At 41.2% G+C, this 22,496-nt stretch overlaps 5 non-coding genes across 5 annotated transcripts; all 5 read right to left on the reverse strand.

The window, feature by feature from the left end:
* Positions 1-7,225: 7,225 nt before the first annotated feature.
* Positions 7,226-7,307, reverse strand: TRNAL-AAG (transfer RNA leucine (anticodon AAG)). Its single transcript has one exon. It is a non-coding gene; the product is annotated as a tRNA-Leu (tRNA).
* Positions 7,308-13,985: 6,678 nt separating this feature from the next.
* Positions 13,986-14,067, reverse strand: TRNAL-AAG (transfer RNA leucine (anticodon AAG)). Its single transcript has one exon. It is a non-coding gene; the product is annotated as a tRNA-Leu (tRNA).
* Positions 14,068-15,445: 1,378 nt separating this feature from the next.
* TRNAL-AAG (transfer RNA leucine (anticodon AAG)) lies at positions 15,446-15,527 on the reverse strand. Its single transcript has one exon. It is a non-coding gene; the product is annotated as a tRNA-Leu (tRNA).
* A 1,378-nt stretch (positions 15,528-16,905) lies between these two features.
* Positions 16,906-16,987, reverse strand: TRNAL-UAG (transfer RNA leucine (anticodon UAG)). The gene has a single exon. It is a non-coding gene; the product is annotated as a tRNA-Leu (tRNA).
* Positions 16,988-21,283: 4,296 nt separating this feature from the next.
* On the reverse strand, positions 21,284-21,365 carry TRNAL-AAG (transfer RNA leucine (anticodon AAG)). Its single transcript has one exon. It is a non-coding gene; the product is annotated as a tRNA-Leu (tRNA).
* Positions 21,366-22,496: the final 1,131 nt, after the last annotated feature.

Here is a 22,496-nt window from a genome sequence, read left to right on the forward strand (position 1 = left end):
CCATTCTTCCTTCTTTTCGGGATTGTTACTGATTGTGCAGTGAGAATTTAATTTAGCAAAATCTCCCATCCTTCCTTTACATTTCTTTCCTTTAGAACATCCTACCTTTCCTTCCTTTTTACTGAGTCCATTAAAAACTGCCTTTCTTCAGTCCAATCTTAAAATCTCAGTTTTCGCAAGATTTCCACATTTTTTAGTTCAAAAGTATAGGATAGAATTACTGTTGCCTCCTAAATTCTCAATCCCCTTTACTTCTTCAATTTTTTCCTAATTTTTGGAAAAAATTTGATCCAACTAATTAATGGCAGTGGTGGGATTTGAACCCACGCCTCCAGAGACACGCTACCTCTTACAGATCTTTAAAGTTATTTAAATCAGAAGTTTGCTATTGATGTAAGTGGCAGAAAATATTTTATATCCAATAAGACAAATGTTATTATGCAACAGCAACGTAATTATCAGGGATTTGTTTGTACATTGACTCTGGGGCACCATTTTACAAAAGGTATTACTTGTATCCTGATATTTAACTAATCTTTCCTCTGTTTTCTCATCCGCTAATTTTTAGATATCACTGAATTAGGTGGTATAGATTACTTGCTATGATCTCCCATATACAGGACACTCAAACATGAAGGATTCCTACACCCCTGCCTGTACGTAACAGATAATCAGAAGCAGCAGCAAGGAAGACATTATACAGCAGTGCAGAGCAGTGTAGCTGTGAATCCATCACTAGGGTAACTTACTGGAAAGCAGCAGAAGCAGCATGTCTCTGTTTATGTTTGCTAATCACTCTGCTCATCCTGTATTGATAACCCTAAAATGGCAGCAGGGATATGAGCTAGCAGTTAGTCTTCTTTTGACCAAGAATGATTTTGGCAAATTTTGAGAAAGTTTGATCATTGATTGAACTGACATGGATGTAACATAGATGGTAAATTATGTAATTAATTCTGATGCCTAAAGCCAACATGACGACTCATATGCAGTATTCATACATATGATTTGCTCACATGTTCCTTTTCTTCTACAGCACAGTGAAGATCACTTGATGTTACATTTGCTTTCTTAGAGAACACAGAAGCAAAACAGGAATTTAATAGTTCAGTCTTCTCAACATCATTATTGACCACTTTACCCTTTTCATCCTTTAAAAATCCTATAGCATCTTTGGCTTTTCTTCAACTTTTGACTTACTTCCAAAATCCTTTCTTATTGCTTTTGGTCTCTCTTGCAAGCCTCACTTCATTACTTGCTTTAGCTCTTCTAACACTAGCCCAGCTTTCCCTGCAGACAGCATTATATTCTTCTTTCCATTTGATATTCATTTCTTTGTTCCTTTTTAGCAAGCTTTTAAGTTCAGTATTCAACCATCCTTGTCTCCATAAATGCTTTCCATTCTTCCTTCTTTTTGGGATTGTTACTGATTGTGCAGTGAGAATTTAATTTAGCAAAATATCCCATCCTTCCTGCACATTTCTTTCCTTTAGAACATCGTACCTTTCCTTCCTTGTTCCTGAGTCCATTTAAAACTGTCTTTCTACAGTCCAATCTTAAAATCTCAGTTTTCGCAGGTTTTCCACCTTTTGTAGTTCAAATGTCTAGGATAGAATTACTGCTGTCTCCTAAATTCTCAATCCCCTTTACTTCCTCAAATATTTCCTAATTTTTGGTAAAAATTAGATCCAAATAAATTCTGGCAGCAGTGGGATTTGAACCCACACCTCCAGAGAGACAGGAGACTTAATCCAGCACCTTAGACCGCTCGGCCACGCTACCACATAAGTATTTTCAAACTTATTTAAATCAGAAATTTGCTAATGATATAAGTTGCAGAAAACATTGTATATCTAATTAGACAAAAATACAAATGTTATTATGCATGAGCAACGTAGTTATCAGGGATTTGTTTGTACATTGACTCTGGGGCACCATTTTACAAAACATATGACTTGTATCCAGATATTTAACGAATCTTTCCTCTGTTGGCTCATCCGCTAATTTTTAGATATCACTGAATTAGGTGGTATAGAATACTTGCTATGATCTCCCATATACAGGACACTCAAACATGAAGGATTCCTACACCCCTGCCTGTACGTAACAGATAATCAGAAGCAGAAGCAAGGAAGACATTATACAGCAGTGCAGAGCAGTGTAGCTGTAAATCCATCACTAGGGTGACTTACTGGAAAGCAGCAGAAGCAGCATGGCTCTGTTTATGTTTGCTAATCACTCTGCTCATCCTGTATTGATAACCCCAAAAAGGCAGCAGGGATATGAGCTAGCAGTTAGGCTTCTTTTGACCAAGATTGATTTTGGCAAATTTTGAGAATGGTTGATCGTTGATTGAACTGACATGGATGTAACATAGATGGTAAATTATGTAATTAATTCTGATGCCTAAAGCCAACATGACCACTCATATGCAGTATTCATACGTATGGCTTGTTCACATGTTCCTTTTCTTCTACAGCACAGTGAAGATCACTTGATGTTACATTGGCTTTCATAGAGAACACAGAAGCCAAAAAGGAATTTAAAAGTTCAGTCTTCTCAACATCATTATTGACCACTTTACCCTTTTCATCTTTTAAAAATCCTATAGCATCTTTGGCTTTTCTTTAACTTTTGACTCACTTCCAAAATCCTTTCTTATTGCTCTTGGTCTCTCTTGCAAGTCTCAATTCATTTCTGGCTTTAGCTCTTCTAACGCTAGCCCAGCTTTCCCTGCAGACAGCATTATATACTTCTTTTGATATGAACCCTTCTTTCCATTTGATATTCATTTCTTTGTTCCTTTTTAGCAAGCTTTTAAGTTCAGTATTCAGCCATCCTGGTCTCCATAAATGCTTTCCATTCTTCCTTCTTTTCAGGATTGTTTCTGATTGTGCAGTGAGAATTTAATTTAGCAAAATCTCCCATCCGTCATGGACATTTCTTTCCTTTAGAACATCCTACCTTTCCTTCCTTTTTACTGCGTCCATTAACCACTTCGCGCCAGAGCCTCTTTTTGCCTTCGTGACCGGGCCAATTTTTTCAATTCTGGCCACTGCCAGTTTATGAAGTAATTACTCTGGAACGCTTCAACGTATTCCCCTGATTCTGAGATTATTTTTTCATGACATATTGTACTTCATGATAGTCATAAAATTTCTTCGATATAACTTGTGTTTATTTGTGAAAAAATCAGAAATTTGGTGAAAATTTTGAAAATTTTGCAATTTTCAAATTTTGAGTTTTCATGCCCTTAAATCAGAGAGATATGTCACACAAAATAGTTAATAAATAACATTTCCCACATGTCTACTTTACATCAGCACAATTTTGGAACCAAAATTTTATTTTGTTAGGGAGCTATAAGGGTTAAAATTGACCAGCGATTTCTCATTTTTCCAACAAAATTTACAAAAACATTTTTTTAGGGACCACATCATATTTGAAGCCACTTTGAGGGGTCTTTATGACAGAAAATACCCAAAAGTGACACCATTCTAAAAACTGCACACCTCAAGGTGCTCAAAACCACATTCAAAAACTTTATTAACCCTTCAGGTGCTTCACAGGAATTTTTGGAATGTGGAAGAAAAAAATTAACATTTAACTTTTTTCACAAAAATATTACTTTAAACCCAATTTTTTTTATTTTCACAGGAGTAACAGGAAAAAATGGACCCCAACTTTTTTTGTGCAATTTCTCTTGAGCGTGCTGACACCCCATATGTGAGGGAAAACCACTGTTTGGGCGCACTGCAGGGTTCGGAAGGGAAGGAGCGCCATTAGACTTTTTGAATGTAAAATTTGTCTGAATAATTAGCAGACGCCATGTTGCGTTTGGAGAGCTCCTGATGTGCCTAAACAGTGGAAACCCCCCACAATTGACACCATTTTGGAAACTAGACCCCTTGGGTAACTTATCTAGATGTGTGGTGAGCACCTTGAACCCCAAGGTGCTTCACAGAAGTTTATAATATTGAGTTGTAAAAATAAAATTTTCACATTTTTCCCACAAAACCGTTTTTCATCCATTAATTTTGCATTATCATAAGGGTAATAGGATAAATTGCACCATGAAATTTGTTGTGCAATTTCTCCTGAACACGCTGATACCCCATATGTGGAGGCAAATTACTGTTTTGGCGCATGGCAGGGTTTGAAAGGGAAGGAGCGCCATTTGACTTTTTGAATGTAAAATTTGTTTGAATAATTAGCAGACGCCATGTCGCAGTTGGGGAGCCCCTAATGTGCCTAAACAGTGGAAACACGCCACAATTGCCACCATTTTGGAAACTAGACGCCTTAGGGAACTTATCTAGATGTGTTGTGAGCACCTTGCACCCCCAGCTGCTTCACAGAAGTTTATAATATTGAGCCGTAAAAATAAAATTTTCACATTTTTCCCTCAAAAAATGTTTTTCATTCCCTAATTTTGTATTATCATAAGGGTAACAGGATAAATTGCACCATGAAATTTGTTGTACAATTTCTCCTGAACACGCCGATACCCCATATGTGAAGGCAAATTACTGTTTGGGCACATGGCAGGGTTTGAAAGGAAGTAGGGCCATTTGACTTTTTGAATGTAAAATTTGTTTGAATAATTAGCGGACGCCATGTCACATTTGGGGAGCCCCTAATGTGCCTAAACAGTGGAAACCCCCCACAAGTGCCACCATTTTGGAAACTATACCCCTTAGGGAACTTATCTAGATGTGTGGTTAGCACCTTGCTCCCCCAGCTGCTTCACAGAAGTTTATAATGTTGAGCCGTAAAAATAAAATTTTCACATTTTTCCCATAAAAAATGTTTTTCATTCCCTAATTTTGCATTATCATAAGGGTAACAGGATAAATTGCACCATGAAATTTGTTGTACAATTTCTCCTGAGTACGCCGATACCCCATATGTGGGGGAAAACCACTGCTTTGGTGTACGGCAGGGTTCGGAAGAGAAAGGAGCGCTATGTTGGCTGGGATAGGCAGCAGACACCATGTCACATTTGAAGAGTCGCTGACATGCCAAAACAGCAGAAACCCCCACAAGTGACCCCATTTTGTAATAACATTTGTCTTGTTCACATGTTCCTTTTCTTCTTCAGCACAGTGAAGATCACTTGATGTTACATTTGCTTTCTTAGAGAACACAGAAGAAAAACAGGAATTTAAAAGTTCAGTCTTCTCAACATAATTATTGACCACTTTACCCTTTTTATCCTTTAAAAATCCTATAGCATCTTTGACATTTCTTTAACTTTTGACTTACTTCCAAAATCCTTTCTTATTGCTTTTGGTCTCTCTTGCAAGCCTCACTTCATTACTTGCTTTAGCTCTTCTAACACTAGCCCAGCTTTCCCTGCAAACAGCATTATATTCTTCTTTCCATTTGATATTCATTTCTTTTTTCCTTTTTAGCAAGCTTTTAAGTTCAGTATTCAGCCATCCTGGTCTCCATAAATGCTTTCCATTCTTACTTCTTTTCGGGATTGTTACTGATTGTGCAGTGAGAATTAAATTTAGCAAAATCTCCCATCCTTCCTGGACATTTCTTTCCTTTAGAACATCCTACCTTTCCTTCCTTTTTACTTAGTCCATTAAAAACTGCCTTTCTACAGTCCAATCTTAAAATCTCAGTTTTCGCAGGTTTTCCTCCTTTTGTAGTTCAAAATTATAGGATAGCATGATCGCTGCCTCCTAAGTTCTCAATCCCCTTTACTTCCTCAACCGTTTCCTAATTTTTGGTAAAAATTGGATCCAAATAAATAATGGCAGCAGTGGGATCTGACCCCATGCCTCCAGAGAGACTGAAGCCTAAATCCAGAGCCTTAGACCGCTCGGCCACGCTACCTCTAACAGAAGATTAACGTTATTTATATCAGAAGTTTGCTTTTGATGTAAGTGGCAGAAAATATTTTATATCCAATAAGACAAAAAGACAAATGTTATTATGCAACAGCAACGTAATTATCAGGGAGTTGTTTGTACATTGACTCTGGGGCACCATTTTATAAAACATATGACTTGTATACAGATATTTAACTAATCTTTCCTCTGTTGGCTCATCTGCTAATTTTAGATATCACTGAATTAGGTGGTATAGATTACTTGCTATGATCTCCCATATACAAAACACTCAAACATGAAGGATTCCTACACCCCTGCCTGTACGTAACAGATAATCAGAAGCAGCAGCAAGGAAGACATTATACAGCAGTGCAGAGCAATGTAGCTATGAGTTCATCACTAGGGTGACTTACTGGAAAGCAGCAGAAGCAGCATGGCTCTGTTTATGTTTGCTAATCACTCTGCTCATCCTGTATTGATAACCCTAAAAAGGCAGCAGGGATATGAGCTAGCAGTTAGACTTCTTTTGACCAAGATTGATTTTGGCAAATTTTGAGAATGGTTGATCATTGATTGAACTGACATGGATGTAACATAGATGGTAAATTATGTAATTAATTCTGATGCCTAATGCCAACATGACCACTCATATGCAGTATTCATACGTATGACTTGTACAAATGTTCCTTTTCTTCTACAGCTCAGTGAAGATCATTTGATGTTACATTTGCTTTCTTAGACAGCACACTAGCAAATTAGGAATTTAAAAGTTCAGTCTTCTCAACATCATTATTGACCACTTTACCCTTTCCATCCTTTAAAAATCCTATAGCATCTTTGGCTTTTCTTTAACTTTTGACTTACTTCCAAAATCCTTTCTTGTTGCTTTTGGTCTCTCTTGCAAGCCTCACTTCATTACTGGCTTTAGCTCTTCTAACGCTAGCCCAGCTTTCCCTGCAGACAGCATTATATTCTTCTTTAGATATGAAACCTTCTTTTCATTTGATATTCAATTCTTTGTTCCTTTTTAGCAAGCATTTAAGTTCAGTATTCAGCAATCCTGGTCTCCATAAATGCTTTCCATTCTTCCTTCTTTATGGGATTGTTACTGATTGTGCAGTGAGAATTTAATTTAGCAAAATCTCCAAGCCTTTCTGGACATTTCTTTCCTTTAGAACATCCTACCTTTCCTTCCTTTTTACTGAGTCCATTGAAAACTGCCTTTCTACAGTCCAATCTTAAAATCTCAGTTTTCGCAGGTTTTCCACCTTCTGTAGTTCAAAAGTATAGGATAGAATTACCGTTGCCTCCTAAATTCTCAACCCCCTTTACTTCCTCAACTGTTTCCTAATTTTTGGTAAAAATTAGATCCAAATAAATAATGGCTGCGGTGGGATTTGAACCCACGCCTCCATAGAGACTGGAGCCTTAATCCAGCGCCTTAGACCGCTCGGCCACGCTACCTCATACAGAGGTTCAAACTTATTTAAATCAGAAATTTGCTAATGATATAAGTTGCAGAAAAAATTGTATAACTAATTAGACAAAAATACAAATGTTATTATGCATGAGCAACGTAGTTATCAGGGATTTGTTTGCACATTGACTCTGGGGCACCATTTTACAAAACATATGACTTGTATCCAGATATTTAACTAAACTTTCCTCTGTTTTCTCAACCGCTAATTTTTAGATATCACTGAATTAGGTGGTATAGATTACTTGCTATGATCTCCCATATACAGGACACTCAAACATGAAGGATTCCTACACCCCTGCCTGTACGTAACAGATAATAAGAAGCAGCAGCAAGGAAGACATTATACAGCAGTGCAGAGCAATGTAGATATGAGTTCATCACTAGGGTGACTTACTGGAAAGCAGCAGAAGCAGCATGGCTCTGTTTATGTTTGCTAATCACTCTGCTCATCCTGTATTGATAACCCTAAAAAGGCAGCAGGGATATGAGCTAGCAGTTAGACTTCTTTTGACCAAGATTGATTTTGGCAAGTTTTGAGAATGGTTGATCATTGATTGAACTGACATGGATGTAACATAGATGGTAAATTATGTAATTAATTCTGATGCCTAATGCCAACATGGCCACTCATATGCAGTATTCATACGTATGACTTGTTCACATGTTCCTTTTCTTCTACAGCTCAGAGAAGATCACTTGATGTTACATTTGCTCTCTTAGAGAGCACAGAAGCAAAATAGGAATGTAAAAGTTCAGTCTTCTCAACATCATTATTGACCACTTTACCCTTTTCATCCTTTAAAAATCCTATAGCATCTTTGGCTTTTCTTTAACTTTTGACTTACTTCCAAAATCCTTTCTTATTGCTTTTGGTCTCTCTTGCAAGCCTCACTTCATTACTGGCTTTAGCTCTTCTAACGCTAGCCCAGCTTTCCCTGCAGACAGCATTATATTCTTCTTTAGATATGAACCCTTCTTTTCATTTGATATTCAATTCTTTGTGCCTTTTTAGCAAGCTTTTAAGTTCAGTATTGTAATGCACACGCCCGGACTGACTGGCGTGTGCGTGTTTATGTAGTGATTCCACTGTGCCATGAACCGGAGAGTGCCTGGAGGGGCGTAACTAAGTATCTGCCCGATCCGACCAAGGTCGCACGACGGCATACGACGCCAGTGCACCAGGGAGGAACCGAGCAGAGGAACGAGGGTCTACTCCAGGTCAGACTCCGGACACGGCTGTTGACCCACACCGGGGAATACAGGAACAGGCAGACTATAGCACAAGCTGGGTAGGGTCCAGTACAGACTGGGAGACAAATTCGAAACCGCAGACGCGGTAGACAGAGCTGAACAAAGCGAAAACCGCAGACGCGGTGGACAGAGCTGAGCAAAGCGAAAACCGCAGACGCGGTGGACAGAGCTGAGCAAAGCGAAAACCGCAGACGCGGTGGACAGAGCTGAGCAAAGCAAAAACCGCAGACGCGGTGGATAGAGCTGAGCAAAGCGAAAACCGCAGCGCGGTGGACAGAGCAGAGCAAAGCGAAAACCGCAGTCGCGGAAGGAACAGGGCTCTGTTCACACGGAACAGACTAGAAGGGAAAGGCAGAACCAGATACCCACAGGGTACTTGCAGAGAAGTAGCGAGTGGACCACAAACTCACAAACGGAAGTACAGTGACAACGAGCAGGAGTAGGTACGAGTTCAGACTCTGCAGAAAAAGGAAAGGAACGGACATAGAGAAAAAACAGGTAAAAGATAGGAGAGAGTTCAGACTGGAACTGAGTGTACGGAGGAGACCGACACTGCAGCGGGATACAGGAGCGGGTCTGGGAATACGGCCCCCAGAGAGGCGGGACGAACAGGCAAGGAGCGTGTTCAGACTGGCCTGGAAATACAGCCTCCAGGAAGGCGGAACGAACAGGCAAGGAACGAGTACAGACTGCAGGTTAAGGTACACAGATAGGACACAGTACAGACATGGGAACAGATACTGCAAGACAGGTAACATAGACAGGACCTGGCATGTCAGAGACAAAAGCCAACTGACAGGGCAAGATGCTCAGGCATGGGTTAATGGGGCAGCTGGTTTAAATACCAGGTGACAGACAGCAATAGGCTGAGGACGCACAAAGGGTGTGCCTGCAGCAGGTACAAAAAGCAGGAAGTGATCGGGCGCCACCCATAAGCAGCAGACACAGAAGCAAACAGACAGCATGGAGGGAAGCCAGAGAGACACCCTGGACCGGAGATCAAGTGCGCGCTCTTGCACAGTGGGAGATGGACCACTATGCAAGGACGCCGCCAGGTATGTTACAGTACCCCCCCCTTACGCCCCCTCTTCTTCAGGCCTTCCAGAATATTCCGCAGGGAATTCAAGGGCCAATCCTTTACTTCAAGTAGATCACTTCCACTGTCCACTGGAGAAACTGGTCTCATCTGGGTAGCTAGGATGCTACCTCCTATCCAGCCATCCTCAGCAACAGACGAAACAGGTGAAGTACCAGGAACAGCACACAGGGAAGTCTCTCTCCACTTATTATCAGGTAGCACCCCAGAGGGTTCAGGAGACAACTGGAAGTCCTCCGCCGGGTTGAAGGAGTGCAGAGACTCGGGGGTAACCTCTGCTTCGGGGTACATCTTGTCAAACTCACAGGATGAAATGGGCGAGGTATCAGGTACAAGGTGTAGAAAAGTCCCTGTTACCTTGTTATCTGGTGGTACCCAGGAGGATTCAGAAAACAACTGGGAGTCCTCCGCCGGGTCGGAATAGTGCAGAGACTCGGGGGTAACCTCTGCTTCGGAGTACACTAGGTCGGACTCGCTGGAGGAAGCGGGCGAGGTATCAGGTACCGAATATAGAAGAGTACCTGTCCATTCGTTATCAGTTAGCACCCCGAAGTGTTCAGGAGACAACTGGAGGTCCTCCGCCTGGTCGTAGGGGTGTAGAGACTCGGGGATAACCTCTGCTTCGAGGTACATCTTGTCAAATTCACAGGAAGAAATAGACAGGTTATCAGGTACAGGGTGAAAAAAAGTCACTGTCTCTTTGTTATCTGGTGGTACCCCGGAGGAGTCAGGAAACAACTGGAGGTCCTCTGCCGGGTCAGAAGAGTGCAGAGGCTCGGGGAAAACATCTGCTTCAGAGTACACTAGGTCGGACTCACTGGACGAAGCAGGTGAGGTATCGGGTACCGAGTATTGGAAAGTCTCTGTCCATTCACCACCAGGTGGCACCCCGAAGGGTTCTGGAGACAACTGGAGGTCCTCCGCCTGGTCAGAGGGGTGTAGAGACTCATGGGTAACCTCTGCTTCAGAGTACACTAGGTCGGACTCACTGGACGAAGCAAGCGAGGTATCAGATCCAGGATATAGGAAAGTCTCTATCCATTCACCACCAGGTGGCACACCGAAGGTTTCTGGAGACAACTGGAGGTCCTCCGCCTGGTCGGAGGGGTGTAGAGACTCGGGAGTAACCTCTGCTTCGGAGTACACTAGGTTGGACTCACTGGACGAAGTGAGCGAGGTATCAGGTACAGAGTATAGGAGAGTCTCTGTCCTTTCGCTACCAGGTAGCACCCCGTAGGGTTCTGGAGACAACTGGAGGTCCTCCGCCTGGTCGGAGGGGTGTAGAGACTCGGAGGTAACTACCACTTTGGGGTACCCATTGTCAGGCTCACAGGACGAAGCGGACAAAGTATCGAGTACTGGGTGTAGAGAAGTCTCTCTCCATTTGTCATCGAGTGGTATCCCGGAGGATTCAGGAGGCAACAGGGGGTCCTCCGCCAGGTAGTAGAGGTGCACAGACTCTGAGGTAACCACAGCTTTGGAGCATCCTTGGACATGCACACCGGTTAAAGTGGGTGAAGCATCTGATGCCGGGTGCAGGAAGTTCTCCTGTGTGGAGTCTGGATGGGCAGAAGTCTCTTCGGGCAGGAGAACTGGTGCACTACCCACGCACATTACCCGTTGGGGCTTCTCCGGGATACAGGGAGATTAATCTTCAGTAGGGACTTCAAGGTTGGGGTCAGGAGGTCTCAGGGAGGACAGACCCTGGCGTGACGGCTTGCCTCTATGCCTAGAACGTCTGGACTGCCTCTTGAGGTTGGGAGAAGTATTCCGGAAAGCGTAGTCACCCTGTGAGGATTCTGGGTGGGCAGTAGTCTCATTGGGCTGGAGGACTATTGCGCTACCCACACACATTACCCATTGGGGCTGCTCCGGGATATTGGGAAGTGAAGCTTCAGCAGGAGCCTCCGGGTTAGGATCATCAAAGACCATTAGAAAGGCCACCAGGAAGGCCATTAGGTCCAGGAGGATCGGATCCTGTGTTTCATATAGGGGGTTGATCCATTCCAAGGCATCACCCGCCAGGTAAGACATAATGAATGCCACCTTAACCCGATCGGTGGGAAAACATAGAGGGCAGAACTTGAAGTGTAGCATGCATTGCTCCACAAATGCATGACTTTGTCTTGGATCCCCATAATAACGTAGCGGATCCGCAGGAACGAGAGCAGATAGATCCATCTGGACGGGTGCGTAATTCGCCTGGAACTCAGCTAAAGGGAAAAAAAAAAAATTTATTTATTTATTTTAATGCATGTATTCTCTGGAAAACTTCTCAGAGAGCGAAGGCCGTGGGGCTCAACGGGAACAATGGCCTGAGCATGCTGTAATGCACATGCCCGGACTGACTGGCGTGTGCGTGTTTATGTAGTGATTCGACTGTGCCATGAACCGGAGAGTGCCTGGAGGGGCGTAACTAAGTATCTGCCCGATCCGACCAAAGTCGCACGACGGCATACGACGCCAGAGCACCAGGGAGGAACTGAGCAGAGGAACCAGGGTCTACTCCAAGTCAGACTCCGGACACGGCTGTTGACCCACACCGGGGAATACAGGAACAGGCAGACTAGAGCACAAGCTGGGTAGGGTCCAGTACAGACTGGGAGACAAATTCGAAACTGCAGACGCGGTAGACACAGCTGAGCAAAGCGAAAACCGCAGACGCGGTGGACAGAGCTGAGCAAAGCGAAAACCGCAGACGCGGTGGACAGAGCTGAGCAAAGCGAAAACCGCAGACGCGGTGGACAGAGCTGAACAAAGCGAAAACCGCAGACGCGGTGGACAGAGCTGAACAAAGCGAAAACCGCAGACGCGGTGGACAGAGCTGAGCAAAGTGAAAACCGCAGACGCGGTGGACAGAGCTGAGCAAAGCGAAAACCGCAGACGCGGTGGACAGAGCTGAGCAAAGCGAAAACCGCAGACGCGGTGGACAGAGCTGAGCAAAGCGAAAACCGCAGACGCGGTGGACAGAGCTGAGCAAAGCGAAATCCGCAGACGCGGCGGACAGAGCTGAGCAAAGCGAAAACCGCAGACGCAGCGGACAGAGCTGAGCAAAGCGAAAACCGCAGACGCGGCGGACAGAGCTGAGCAAGGCAAAAACCGCAGACGCGGCGGACAGAGCTGAGCAAAGCGAAAACCGCAGACGCGGCGGACAGAGCTGAGCAAAGCGAAAACCGCAGCGCGGTGAACAGAGCAGAGCAAAGCAAAAACCGCAGACGCGGAAGGAACAGGGCTCTGTTCACACGGAACAGACTAGAAGGGAAAGGCAGAACCAGATACCCACAGGGTACTTGCAGAGAAGTAGCGAGTGGACCACAAACTCACAAACGGAAGTACAGTGACAACGAGCAGGAGTAGGTACGAGTTCAGACTCTGCAGAAAAAGGAAAGGAACGGACATAGAGAAAAAACAGGTAAAAGATAGGAGAGAGTTCAGACTGGAACTGAGTGTACGGAGGAGACCGACACTGCAGCGGGATACAGGAGCGGGTCTGGGAATACGGCCCCCAGAGAGGCGGGACGAACAGGCAAGGAGCGTGTTCAGACTGGCCTGGAAATACAGCCTCCAGGAAGGCGGAACGAACAGGCAAGGAACGAGTACAGACTGCAGGTTAAGGTACACAGATAGGACACAGTACAGACATGGGAACAGATACTGCAAGACAGGTAACATAGACAGGACCTGGCATGTCAGAGACAAAAGCCAACTGACAGGGCAAGATGCTCAGGCATGGGTTAATGGGGCAGCTGGTTTAAATACCAGGTGACAGACAGCAATAGGCTGAGGACGCACAAAGGGTGTGCCTGCAGCAGGTACAAAAAGCAGGAAGTGATCGGGCGCCGCCCATAAGCAGCAGACACAGAAGCAAACAGACAGCATGGAGGGAAGCCAGAGAGACACCCTGGACCGGAGATCAAGTGCGCGCTCTTGCACAGTGGGAGATGGACCACTATGCAAGGACGCCGCCAGGTATGTTACAAGTATTCAGCCATCCTGGTCTCCATAAATGCTTTCCATTCTTCCTTCTTTTTGGTATTTTTACTGATTGTGCAGTGAGAATTTAATTTAGCAAAATCTCCCATCCTTCCTGGACATTTCTTTCCTTTAGAACATCCTACCTTTCCTTCCTTTTTACTGAGTCCATTGAAAACTGCCTTTCTACAGTCCAATCTTAAAATCTCAGTTTTCGCAGGTTTTCCAACTTTTGTAGTTCAAAAGTATAGGATAGAATTACCGCTGCCTCCTAAATTCTCAACCCCCTTTACTTCCTCAACTGTTTCCTAATTTTTGGTAAAAATTAGATCGAAATAAATAATGGCAGCGGTGGGATTTGAACCCACGCCTCCATAGAGACTGGAGCCTTAATCCAGCGCCTTAGACCGCTCGGCCACGCTACCTCATACGGATGTTCAAACTTATTTAAATCAGAAATTTGCTAATGATATAAGTTGCAGAAAACATTGTATAACTAATTAGACAAAAATACAAATGTTATTATGCATGAGCAACGTAGTTATCAGTGATTTGTTTGCACATTGACTCTGGGGCACCATTTTACAAAACATATGACTTGTATCCAGATATTTTACTAAACTTTCCTCTGCTTTCTCATCCGCTAATTTTTAGATATCACTGAATTAGGTGGTATAGATTACTTGCTATGATCTCCCATATACAGGACACTCAAACATGAAGGATTCCTACACCCCTGCCTGTACATAACAGATAATCAGAAGCAGCAGCAAGGAAGACATTATACAGCAGTGCAGAGCAATGTAGCTATGAATCCATCACTAGGGTGACTTACTGGAAAGCAGCAGAAGCAGCATGGCTCTGTTTATGTTTGCTAATCACTCTGCTCATCCTGTATTGATAACCCTAAAAAGGCAGCAGGGATATGAGCTAGCAGTTAGACTTCTTTTGACCAAGATTGATTTTGGCAAATTTTGAGAATGGTTGACCATTGATTATACTGAGATGGATGTAACATAGATGGTAAATTATGTAATTAATTCTGATGCCTAATGCCAACATGACCACTCATATGCAGTATTCATACGTATGACTTGTTCAAATGTTCCTTTTCTTCTACAGCTCAGTGAAGATCATTTGATGGTACATTTGCTTTCTTAGACAGCACAGAAGCAAAATAGGAATTTAAAAGTTCAGTCTACTCAACATCATTATTGACCACTTTACCCTTTTCATCCTTTAAAAATCCTATAGCATCTTTGGCTTTTCTTTAACTTTTGACTTACTTCCAAAATCCTTTCTTATTGCTTTTGGTCTCTCTTGCAAGCCTCACTTCATTACTGGCTTTAGCTCTTCTAACGCTAGCCCAGCTTTCCCTGCAGACAGCATTATATTCTTCTTTAGATATGAAACCTTCTTTTCATTTGATATTCAATTCTTTCTTCCCTTTTAGCAAGCATTTAAGTTCAGTATTCAGCATTCCTGGTCTCCATAAATGCTTTACATTCTTCCTTCTTTTTGAGATTGTTACTGATTGTGCAGAGAGAATTTAATTAGCAAAATCTCCCAGCCTTTCTGGACATTTCTTTCCTTTAGAACATCCTACCTTTCCTTCCTTTTTACTGAGTCCATTGAAAACTGCCTTTCTACAGTCCAATCTTAAAATCTCAGTTTTCGCAGGTTTTCCACCATCTGTAGTTCAAAAGTATAGGATAGAATTACCGCTGCCTCCTAAATTCTCAACCCCCTTTACTTCCTCAACTGTTTCCTAATTTTTTGTAAAAATTAGATCCAAATAAATAATGGCAGCGGTGGGATTTGAACCCACACCTCCAAACAGACTGGAGCCTTAATCCAGCGCCTTAGACCGCTCGGCCACGCTACCTCATATATATGTTCAAACTTATTTAAATCAGAAATTAGCTAATGATATAAGTTGCAGAAAACATTGTATAACTAATTAGACAAAAATACAAATGTTATTATGCATGAGCAACGTAGTTATCAGGGATTTGTTTGCACATTGACTCTGGGGCACCATTTTACAAAACATATGACTTGTATCCAGATATTTAACTAATCTTTCCTCTGTTTTCTCATCCGCTAATTTTTAGATATCACTGAATTAGGTGGTATAGATTACTTGCTATGATCTCCCATATACAGGACACTGAAACATGAAGGATTCCTACACCCCTGCCTGTACGTAACAGATTATCAGAAGCAGCAGCAAGGAAGACATTATAAAGCAGTGCAGAGCAATTTAGCTATGAGTTCATCACTAGGCTGACTTACTGGAAAGCAGCAGAAGCAGCATGGCTCTGTTTATGTTTGCTAATCACTCTGCTCATCCTGTATTGATAACCCTAAAAAGGCAGCAGGAATATGAGCTAGCAGTTAGACTTCTTTTGACCAAGATTGATTTTGGCAAGTTTTGAGAATGGTTGATCATTGATTGAACTGACATGGATGTAACATAGATGGTAAATTATGTAATTAATTCTGATGCCTAATGCCAACATGGCCACTCATATGCAGTATTCATACGTATGACTTGCTCACATGTTCCTTTTCTTCTACAGCTCAGAGAAGATCACTTGAGGTTACATTTGCTTTCGTAGAGAGCACAGAAGCAAAATAGGAATGTAAAAGTTCAGTCTTCTCAACATCATTATTGACCACTTTACCCTTTTCATCCTTTAAAAATCCTATAGCATCTTTGGCTTTTCTTTAACTTTTGACTTACTTACAAAATCCTTTCTTATTGCTTTTGGTCTCTCTTGCAAGCCTCAATTCATTACTGGCTTCAGCTCTTCTAACGCTAGCCCAGCTTTCCCTGCAGACAGCATTATATTCTTCTTTAGATATGAACCCTTCTTTTCATTTGATATTCAATTCTTTGTTCCTTTTTAGCAAGCTTTTAAATTCAGTATTCAGCCATCCTGGTCTCCATAAATGCTTTCCATTCTTCCTTCTTTTTGGGATTGTTACTGATTATGCAGTGAGGATTTAATTAAGCAAAATCTCCCATCCTTTCTGGACATTTCTTTCCTTTAGAACATCCTACCTTTCCTTCCTTTTTACTGAGTCCATTGAAAACTGCCTTTATACAGTCCAATCTTATAATCTCAGTTTTCGCAGGCTTTCCTCCTTTTGTAGTTCAAAATTAATGGATAGCATGATCGCTGCCTCCTAAGTTCTCAATCCCCTTTATTTCTCAACCGTTTCCTAATTTTTGGTAAAAATTAGATCCAAATAAATAATGGCAGCAGTGGGACTTAAACCCACGCCTCCAGAGAGACTGGAGCCTAAATCCAGTGCCTTAGACCGCTCGGCCACGTTACCTCATAAAGATGGTCAAACTTATTTAAGTCAGAAATTTGCTAATGATATAATTTGCAGAAAACATTGTATAACTAATTAAACAAAAATGCAAATATTATTATGCATGAGTAACGTAGTTATCAGGGATTGTTTGAACATTGACTCTGGGGCACCATTTTACAAAACATATGACTTGTATCCAGATATTTAACTAATCTTTCCTCTGTTGGCTCATCCTCTAATTTTTAAATATCACTGAATTAGGTGGTATAGATTACTTGCTATGATTTCCCATATACAGGACACTCAAACATGAAGGATTCCTACACCCCTGACTGTACGCAACAGATAATCAGAAGCAGCAGCAAGGAAGACATTATACAGCATTGTAGAGCAATGTAACTATGAGTTCATCACTAGGGTGACTTACTGGAAAGCAGCAGAAGCAGCATGGCTCTGTTTATGTTTGCTAATCACTATGTTCATCTTGTATTGATAATCCTAAAAAGGCAGCAGGGATATGAGCTAGCAGTTAGACTTCTTTTGACCAAGATTGAATTTGGAAAATTTTGAGAATGGTTGATCATTGATTGAACTGACATGGATGTAACATAGATGGTAAATTATGTAATTCTGATGCCTAAAGCCAACATGACTATTCATATGCCGTATTCATATATATGACTTGCTCACATGTTCCTTTTTACTTCTACAGCACAGTGAAGATCACTTGATGTTACATTTGCTTTCTTAGAGAACACAGAAGCAAAACATGAATTTAAAAGTTCAGTCTTCTCAACATCATTATTGACCACTTTACCCTTTTCATCCTTTAAAAATCCTATAGCATCTTTGGCTTTTCTTTAACTTTTGACTTACTTCCAAATCCTTTCTTATTGCTTTCGGTCTCTCTTGCAAGCCTCAGTTCATTACTGGCTTTAGCTCTTCTAACTCTAGCCCAGCTTTCCCTGCAGACAGCATTATATTCTTCTTTAGATATGAACCCTTCTTTTCACTTGATATTCATTTCTTTGTTCCTTTTTAGCAAGCTTTTAAGTTCAGTATTCAGACATCCTGGTCTCCATAAATGCTTTCCATTCTTCCTTCTTTTCGGGATTGTTACTGATTGCGCAGTGAGAATTTAATTTAGCAAAATCTCCCTTCCTTCCCGAACATTTCTTTCCTTTAGAACATCCTACCTTTCCTTCCATTTTACTGAGTCCATTAAAAACTGCCTTTCTACAGTCCAATCTTAAAATCTCAGTTTTCGCAGGTTTTCCACCTTTTGTAGTTCAAAAGTATAGGATAGAATTACCGCTGCCTCCTAAATTCTCAACCTCCTTTACTTCCTCAACTGTTTCCTAATTTTTGGTAAAAATTAGATCCAAATAAATAATGGCAGCGGTGGGATTTGAACACACGCCTCCAGAGAGACTGGAGCCTTAATACAGCGCCTTAGACCGCTTGGCCACGTTACCTCATACAGATATTCAAACTTATTTAAATCAGAAATTTGCTAATGATATAAGTTGCAGAAAACATTTTATAACTAATTAGACAAAAATACAAATGTTATTATGTGTGAGCAACGTAGTTATCAGCGATTTGTTTGCACATTCACTCTAGGGCACCATTTTACAAAACATATGACTTGTATCCAGATATTTAACTAATCTTTCCTCTGTTTTCTCATCTGCTAATTTTTAGATATCACTGAATTAGGTGGTATAGATTACTTGCTATGATCTCCCATATACAGGACACTCAAACATGAAGGATTCCTACACCCCTGCCTGTACGTAACAGATAATCAGAAGGAGCAGCAAGGAAGACATTATACAGCAGTGCAGAGAAATGTAGCTATGAGTTCATCACTAGGGTGACTTACTGGAAAGCAGCAGAAGCAGCATGGCTCTGTTTATGTTTGCTAATCACTCTACTCATCTTGTATTGATAATCATAAAAAGGCAGCAGGGATATGAGCTAGCAGTTAGACTTCTTTTGACCAAGATTGATTTTGGCAAATTTTGAGAATGGTTGATCATTGATTGAACTGACATGGATGTAACATAGATGGTAAATGATGTAATTAATTTTGATGCCTAAAGCCAGCATGACCACTCATATGCAGTATTCATACGTATGACTTGTTCACATGTTCCTTTTCTTCTACAGCACAGTGAAGATCACTTGATGTTACATTTGCTTTCTTAGAGAACACAGAAGCCAAATAGGAATTTAAAAGTTCAGTCTTCTCAACATCATTATTGACCACTTTTCCCTTTCATCCTTTAAAAATCCTATAGCATCTTTGGCTTTTCTTTTACTTTTGACTTACTTCCAAAATCCTTTCTTATTGCTTTTGGTCTCTCTTGCAAGCCTAAATTCATTACTGGCTTTAGCTCTTCTAACGCTAGCCCAGCTTTCCCTGCAGACAGCATTATATTCTTCTTGAGATATGAACCCTTCTTTCCATTTGATACTCATTTCTTTGTTCCTTTTTATCAAGCTTTTAAGTTCAGTATTCAGCCATCCTGGTCTCCATAAATGCTTTCCATTCTTCCTTCTTTTCGGGATTGTTACTGATTGTGCAGTAAGAATTAAATTTAGCAAAATCTCCCATCCTTCCTGGACATTTCTTTCCTTTAGAACATCCTACCTTTCCTTCCTTTTTACTGAGTCAATTGAAAACTGCCTTTCTACAGTCCAATCTTAAAATCTCAGTTTTCGCAGGTTTTCCACCTTTTGTAGTTCAAAAGTATAGGATAGAATTACCGCTGCCTCCTAAATTCTCAACCCCCTTTACTTCCTCAACTGTTTCCTAATTTTTGGTAAAAATTAGATCCACATAAATAATGGCAGCAGTGGGATTTGAACCTACGCCTCCATAGAGACTGGAGCTTTATTCCAGCGCCTTAGACTGCTCGGCCATGCTTCCTCATATGGATGTTCAAACTTATTTAAATCAGAAATTTGCTAATGATATAAGTTGCAGAAAACATTGTATAACTAATTAGACAAAAATACAAATGTTATTATGCATGAGCAACGTAGTTATCAGGGATTTGTTTGCACATTCACTCTAGGGCACCATTTTACAAAACATATGACTTGTATCCAGATATTTAACTAATCTTTCCTCTGTTTTCTCATCCGCTAATTTTTTAGATATCACTGAATTAGGTGGTATAGATTACTTGCTATGATCTCCCATATACAGGACACTCAAACATGAAGGATTCCTACACCCCTGCCTGTACGTAACAGATAATCAGAAGGAGCAGCAAGGAAGACATTATACAGCAGTGCAGAGAAATGTAGCTATGAGTTCATCACTAGGGTGACTTACTGGAAAGCAGCAGAAGCAGCATGGCTCTGTTTATGTTTGCTAATCACTCAACTCATCTTGTATTGATAATCATAAAAAGGCAGCAGGGATATGAGCTAGCAGTTAGACTTCTTTTGACCAAGATTGATTTTGGCAAATTTTGAGAATGGTTGATCATTGATTGAACTGACATGGATGTAACATAGATGGTAAGTGATGTAATTAATTCTGATGCCTAAAGCCAGCATGACCACTCATATGCAGTATTCATACGTATGACTTGTTCACATGTTCCTTTTCTTCTACAGCACAGTGAAGATCACTTGATGTTACATTTGCTTTCTTAGAGAACACAGAAGCCAAATAGGAATTTAAAAGTTCAGTCTTCTCAACATCATTATTGACCACTTTACCCTTTCATCCTTTAAAAATCCTATAGCATCTTTGGCTTTTCTTTTACTTTTGACTTACTTCCAAAATCCTTTCTTATTGCATTTGGTCTCTCTTGCAAGCCTCAATTCATTACTGGCTTTAGCTCTTCTAACGCTAGCCCAGCTTTCCCTGCAGACAGCATTATATTCTTCTTGAGATATGAACCCTTCTTTCCATTTGATACTCATTTCTTTGTTCCTTTTTATCAAGCTTTTAAGTTAAGTATTCAGCCATCCTGGTCTCCATATATGCTTTCCATTCTTCCTTCTTTTTGGGATTGTTACTGATTGTGCAGTAAGAATTAAATTTAGCAAAATCTCCCATCCTTCCTGGACATTTCTTTCCTTTAGAACATCCTACCTTTCCTTCCTTTTTACTGAGTCCATTAAAAACTGCCTTTCTACAGTCCAATCTTAAAATCTCAGTTTTCGCAGGTTTTCCACCTTTTGTAGTTCAAAAATATAGGATAGAATTACCGCTGCCTCCTAAATTCTCAACCCCCTTTACTTCCTCAACTGTTTCCTAATTTTTGGTAAAAATTAGATCCACATAAATAATGGCAGCAGTGGGATTTAAACCCACGCCTCCATAGAGACTGGAGCCTTAATCCAGCGCCTTAGACTGCTCGGCCATGCTACCTCATACGGATGTACAAACTTATTTAAATCAGAAATTTGCTAATGATATAAGTTGCAGAAAACATTGTATAACTAATTAGACAAAAATACAAATGTTATTATGCATGAGCAACGTAGTTATCAGGGATTTGTTTGCACATTCACTCTAGGGCACCATTTTACGAAACATATGACTTGTATCCAGATATTTAACTAATCTTTCCTCTGTTTTCTCATCCGCTAATTTTTAGATATCACTGAATTAGGTGGAATAGATAACTTGCTATGATCTCCCATATACAGAACACTCAAACATGAAGGATTCTTACACCCCTGCCTGTACGTAACAGATAATCAGAAGGAGCAGCAAGGAAGACATTATACAGCAGTGCAGAGCAATGTAGCTATGAGTTCATCACTAGGGTGACTTACTGGAAAGCAGCAGAAGCAGCATGGCTCTGTTTATGTTTGCTAATCACTCTACTCATCTTGTATTGATAATCCTAAAAAGGCAGCAGGGATATGAGCTAGCAGTTAGACTTCTTTTGACCAAGATTGATTTTGGCAAATTTTGAGAATGGTTGATCATTGATTGAACTGACATGGATGTAACATAGATGGTAAATGATGTAATTAATTCTGATGCCTAAAGCCAGCATGACCACTCATATGCAGTATTCATACGTATGACTTGTTCACATTTTCCTTTTCTTCTACAGCTCAGTGAAGATTAGAGATGAGCGTTATTCTACTCGAACTGTTCGCCAATCTCAAATTCGAGCTGTTTTGGGCGGTGTTCGAGCCGTTCGGCGAACACGAACAATTTGAGAAAAATTCGGCTGTTCGAGGTTATGTTCGATAATTGTTCATGCACCAAAATCATAACTGGATTTTTTCTCAGTAATGATGAAAATTAATGTTAATACGCAGTTTGAGTGTACAGCGGGGTGGGGGAGGGGCAGGGGATGGATCTCTGCAGGAACAATGAAGATCTCCATTTTTTTTTTCTCTTTCCCGCATTTACAGTGGGGAGGTGCAATCTGTCAGCCTATCAGCAGCGCACACACGGAGTGAAGTGCTTTTTTTCACACAAGCAAGGGCATTTGTCATTGGCAGTGTATGTCACATGTCCTTGCCCTATAAGACCAAGCCA

The sequence above is a fragment of the Phyllobates terribilis genome, unplaced genomic scaffold, assembly GCF_046119375.1.
Source record: "Phyllobates terribilis strain yellow unplaced genomic scaffold, ASM4611937v1 Scaffold_11__3_contigs__length_659146591, whole genome shotgun sequence".
NCBI classification, from domain to species: Eukaryota; Metazoa; Chordata; class Amphibia; order Anura; family Dendrobatidae; genus Phyllobates; species Phyllobates terribilis.